This window comes from Littorina saxatilis, linkage group LG11, assembly GCF_037325665.1.
Source record: "Littorina saxatilis isolate snail1 linkage group LG11, US_GU_Lsax_2.0, whole genome shotgun sequence".
Taxonomy (NCBI): domain Eukaryota; kingdom Metazoa; phylum Mollusca; class Gastropoda; order Littorinimorpha; family Littorinidae; genus Littorina; species Littorina saxatilis.
This window is the reverse complement of record NC_090255.1, coordinates 35,452,272-35,458,625: the sequence shown is the minus strand read 5'-3', so window position 1 is coordinate 35,458,625 and position 6,354 is coordinate 35,452,272.

Here is a 6,354-nt window from a genome sequence, read left to right as displayed (position 1 = left end):
GCTTTCTCCCCGGGGAAAGCGAGCTGCCATACATACGGCGCTACCCATATTTTTTGTGAGATGGAATTTTTTACTTTATTCCAAGTCCCACGGGTATTTGATGGACATTTTTATCTATGCCTATACAATTTTGCCAGGAAAGACCCTTTTGTCAATCGTGGGATCTTTAACGTGCACCCCCCAATGTAGTGTACACGAAGGGACCTCGGTTTTTCGTCTCATCCGAAAGACTAGCACTTGAACCCACCACCTAGGTTAGGAAAGGGGGGAGAAAATTGCGGCCTGACCCAGGCCTGAACACGCAACCTCTCGCTTCCGAGCGCAAGTGCGTTACCACTCGGCCACCCAGTCCCATGTCTGCCTGCATGACTGACGGAGAGGGAGAATGAACGTGCAAGGTTTAACGTGAATTCAGACAGGGATGTTGTGATCGTCTGTCTGTCTTCTGCCTCAGATCGTAATGGTACCACTGCAACTGATTGTCTGTCTCACCGTTTGTCTGTTTCTGTCTGTCTTGGCTTGTCTTTCTGTCTGCCTATGTACAGTTATTTTCAGATTTCAACAATATAACTTGAGGAGACTGGTACAGTTTCTTGGTTTGAGTGCTGGATGCTCTCCCGAGATGTTGTGAATGTATGTAACAGGGTTAATGCTGAGTTGTATACTTTTTGATTCTTATTCATATTTATCATTTTCTTATTATGAGTTATTACTTTTATCTTATTTGAAGCTGATTATATGGTTAGGTGTGTGTCTTTTTTTGGTTAATTTAAATGTTTGGAAGGGCTAGCTTCTGCAGAGTTGGGCTTTGGTTATTTTCATGTGTAAGTACATATATGTTTAGCGACAGAGAACACTGTTTCTTAAAGAGAGAGAAGGATAAAGCAGTATCTTTTAAAAAAAAAACGAACAAACATTAAAACAAAAAATGTTGTGTTGCTGTCAGAGATTGATATGATCTCAGTAAGTTCCCCCGTACTTACTTTCGGCCCTTTCCGCAGCAGAGCATAGGCCATTGACAACAATTTTCTGGCCACAACAGGCTCAATGCTCACATGAACCGAAAGTTCAAGCTGGCGCCATCACCAACCTGTGCCTGCGGTCAAGAAGACCAAACAGCGGAACACATCTTACAGCGATGTCCCTTACTAGATGAGGAACGAAAAGAAGTGTGGCCGTCACCAACTCCCTTGCAGACCAAACTATATGGCAGTCGACAGGAGTTGGAGAAAACAACAACATTTATCACCAGTGCTGGACTGATCGTGTAACCTCTGCGAATGCCAAGAAGAAGAAGAAGACAACAATTTTTTCCATCTCTCTGCTTTGGGCTGTTCTTTCCCCCTCTGTCCAGCTGTTGCCCTGCCTCTTCCCCTGTGACACAGCTGACATGTTCCAAGTGAAAACAGCATGAATGTTGAAGTTGTATCTGTTTGTGTTCCTCTGTTCAAAACACTCAGGGTCGCCAATCCACACATGCGCATAGATGATTTTTCAGCGTTGACAAAACTTCTTTTAAATCGCAGAGATTTTTGCCTTCATTTTTTCATGGCTGCCACACTTTTTTGTTCATTGTGGGAGAAAGATGACACTAGGACAGCCTAAGACTTCCAAATATTGCTGACACTTGTATAGCCACTTTGGCAAACATCCTTAGTAACATCCCTAATTGGATAAATTTCATTGGCTGCGAGGACTGATTGTTCAACAAAAATGAGGATGAAAGTCACGTTTTTAGTTGAGGTGCCAGGAGATGTGCTCCCGCATTATAACTCTCACTTACTCTTGTTGCACAAGACATGTCGCATGTATTTAGAGTGCGTACTATAGTCAATGTTTGTAAAGATTTTAGTCAAGCAGTATGTAAGAAATGTTAAGTCCTTTGTACTGGAAACTTGCATTCTCCCAGTAAGGTCATATATTGTACTACGTTGCAAGCCCCTGGAGCAAGTTTTTGATTAGTGCTTTTGTGAACAAGAAACAATTAACAAGTGGCTCTATCTCATCTCCCCCCTTTCCCCTATCCCGTCTCCCCCCTTTCCACGTTGCGATATAACCTCGAATGGTTGAAAACGACGTTAAACACCAAAGAAAGAAAGAAAGGAAGATAGAGTGCGTACGTTCCTTTGTTTCTCAGATGATTGTTTAACATATTGATTGATACGTTGTCGTTTAGACCAGATGAAAGAATTTATCTTCTGAGAACAAGTTTGACTTTTAAACGATGAAATATAAGAGTTTTTAGAAAAGGCTGTCTACTTGTGGAAGAATACTACTAATAATGATAATAAGGGTATTTATAGGGCGTAAATCCTAAAATAGCTCTAAGCGCCTTACAATCTTAAAGGCATTCTAACGCACTCCCGTGTTTACAAAGTGTAGTTTGCCCACAATCGATGTCAAACGCACCATAAGACCATATAATGACGATACGTCACCATGCGCGGACCATAATACATGCATTACAGCTTGTTCTAGCCTCTGAAAAAGTGAGGATGTCAACAAAGCCGCGGTGTTCTCTCCCTTGCATCAACGTTACATGTGTTGCCAAATCTATAAATAGGACGATCCAGATCAAAATGAAAATTCAAATATCTCAACATTTAAGGGGTCCTAGACCACAATATTTTGCAGGGAACTTAATTTAGTCTGTCTCCAGCTGTTGGTAAAGCAATTAGCGTGTATAGTCATCGAGTACATATGGCTTTAAATATAATAATCTGAATAACAGCAACAATACACATCAAAAACAAATAAACTTCAACTAAATGGAAACACAATCACGTGAGAATAGAGTTAGAGTAGGTTGTGCAAAACAAAACAAATAAAGAATTGAACTTTTCACTGTTTCTGAGGATAATAATGGCTATCTTGGATATTGAAAGGTTCTTTTTGCATGTTTTTATTGTAGATGGCCCCTGGAGCAATTTTTTGATTAGTGCTTTTGTGAACAAGAAACACTTAACAAGTGGCTCTATCCCATCTCCCCCCCTTTCCCCTATCCCATCTCCCCCTTTCCCTCGTCGCGATATAACCTTCGTGGTTGAAAACGACGTTAAACACCAAATAAAGAAAGAAAGAAAGAATTGTAGATGGACATTTAAACCACTTTTCAGCTGGCTTCTGAATATCTTTGTAGTGTCTCTGTGATTTTTGAAATGAAGAGAAACCTCAGCTTTATTTGATCACAATGAAAAGAATGTGTGTGTGTGTTTGCACGCGTGCTTGCATGCATGAGTAATTGCTTCCTGTGTAAATACATGTATGTGGGTGCCTTTGTGTGAATCAAGTTATCAAGCATGTTTGCTCCATAGCTTTTTCTGGAGGCTGGTGTATAATGTTACGTGTACATGTATATAAACTATAAAATGAGCATTTGAAGAAAAGGATGTTATTCAAGATATCTGTAAATAGACGGAATTGTCTCAGACAGCTGTAACTTATGTATATTTATGTCTTGCACTTTGCAGTTCAGTGTAAATTGTATGCATTTTTGTGATTTGAAATTGAATACTCTCCTGAATCTGAATCTGAACATACAGTCATGCTTTTGAAGTCTGAAACTTCAAACTCACTGATCGATCAAAGCATTTATTGGTCAATACAAATTATATCTTTGCCATGGTACCTGCGAGATGAGAAGGTTTCAATGAGAGGACACCTGTCTATTTGGCTAAAGATTCCCTCCCATGAAAGGATATCTGCATTTAAGGGATGCTTATGTCTGTGTCGTCTCATGACTGGTATAAGCTTTGAATAATTCGTTTGAAAGCATTGCAGATTAAAAATTGAATTTGAGAGAATATTTCCAATAGACTCAGACTTTCCAGTGGTGTTCACTTGGTTTCGTGCATGTGTAATGACCGTAGCAACCTAGATGGGTACAGTTTTAATTCTGGACAGAATTATCAGGACACTTTCTTTTAATCAATCTGAATTGCTGTGGTGGTTTGTTTTGTGGTCTAGGCTAACATGGCTGCTGATAGACAGTGTTGGGAAATTAAACTCTGTCAGGTTTGTGTTGGTTGTGCAAGAGTGAATACTCTTGCTTTTATTGAGTCAAACTTTCCCACGTGACATTAAAGGCCAATCACAAGCGAGGGGGTTATGTCTGAAACACGTGGACAAGGTGCATGTGCCGAAAGCTTGCCTCAGTTAAAGTAAGAATATTCAAACTTCCACAGCCCATACAAACTCATCAGTTATTTCCGGAGTTCATGTATTGAGGAAATGTTTGGTTTACTTTGTGTATATTTGGTTTTAGTCTGTATGTATAATGTCAGCATTTATGTGAACTACCAGCATTGCAAGCCCTCTACATTTTGGGTTTCTAAAAGGAAAGCTTTCATTTGCTTTTTTTACTGTTATTATTTGTTGTTGTTGTATGTGGTTGTACTTGTTTTGGGTGTTGTTAATGTCATATTTGCTTGGTGCTGCTTGCTGTCTTTGTCATTGGTTTTTTTTTTCTCCCATTTATTTTGAGAAATCTTAGATATTGTTGATCAGTCTTAGTTTCTGACGTATGCAGGACTGATTCTGCAGTTCATGTTGATGTTCTGTGTGCTATAAATGTCACATCAAAGAAAAAAATTGTATGTTTGAAGCCTGATGATTCTTGCAATGTCAACAAAGGATAAATTAAAATGGATAATAAATTAATATTAATTGTTCAAATAATGTAAGGTTTGTCTGAAATGTGAGTACATGTACCATGTAACTTAAAAGAATACCTGTGAATTTTCCCCCAAAATAATACAAGAGATGTGAGCTAGGGTTGCACATCTGGTTGCGGATTGATGTTCCTGTAGTTACCCCCCGCAGGTTAGGGGGAAGAATTTACCCGATGCTTCCCAGCATGTCGTAAGAGGCGACTAACGGATTCTGTTTCTCCTTTTACCCTTGTTAAGTGTTTCTTGTATAGAATATAGTCAATGTTTGTAAAGATTTTAGTCAAGCAGTATGTAAGAAATGTTAAGTCCTTTGTACTGGAAACTTGCATTCTCCCAGTAAGGTAATATATTGTACTACGTTGCAAGCCCTGGAGCAAATTTTTGATTAGTGCTTTTGTGAACAAGAAACAATTGACAAGGGGCTCTATCCCATCTTCCCCCTTTCCCCGTCGCGATATAACCCTTCGTGGTTGAAAACGACGTTAAACACCAAATAAAGAAAGATCTGGTATATGCTTTGATCAGATTCTTACTTCTTCTGATCTGTTGTGAGTAGCGTGGGTTAGTATTTGAGGTGTTTATTGTGAGTGCGATGCTCATTATGCAAAGCAATGAGTTTGTTGTACAGTTATTGTGGTTTGGGCTTACGATGCTTGTCTTTCAGTGTGTACATGTGTTTGAGGAAACAAGGGTATATTTGTCTGGAGGGGAGAGGAGAGAGAGTGTGGTGTGTGTGTGTGTGTGTGTGTGCGTGTGTGTGTGTGTGTGTGTGTGAGAGAGAGGGGAGAGAGATATGAAATAACGATTTATTGAACAAAGGCTGTTGGCCCATTTCATGGGGAGATAGAGAGAGAGAAAGTGACTGAGAGAGAGACTGATCGAGAGAAAGAAAGAGCGCATTGATTTCACTCTTGTGAACTGTGTCACATTATACAGGACTGGAATTTTCATTCACGGATTAAAAGTAACATGCTTCATGCTTTGTTTTGTCTTTGTCAATGTAAGAGCTAGTTTTTCCTTCCAACACACACACACACAGTGACACACACACACAGTGACACACACACACACACAGTGACACACATACACAAAAACACACACTTACATACACACACGCAATGTTTTCTGTTAAATTTATTGGATTACATGCCCTTTTTAGGGAAAAGTAAAAAATCAGACTATTACAAGCCCAGCCGATTAAATGTAAAGTCATTTGGTAAGTAAGTGCAAAACTTTCAATGGAATGATTTTTATTTTTGTAACCCAACATGTCTCCCAAACATAGCTGTTAATAATTTTGTATTTTACTTTAAAAAATAAACACCACCCACGCAGCACTGTTGCCCTGAACTTCAAACAAACAAGTAATATGTCATTATTCTTTTTTCCCCATTGGTCCTTTTCCACAAGTCAAATCGTCACCAAAATTAAAACTAAAAATTGCCGCCAGCGGCACACACAAAAAATCTTTAGATTTGATTGATCTCCCAGTAACTCGCATCATACACATATTTATGATAGATATTTTTGTAAAAGAAGTTGCAATCATACAAAAAATGTGCTAACATGCATGGAACATTTTTCCATGTGTATCAAAAACAAACAGACAATGGACGGAGTCTGAACTGAAAAAAAAATGTATTAAAGAAAATTGGACTTCAAAAAGTACTGGACAAATGAAATT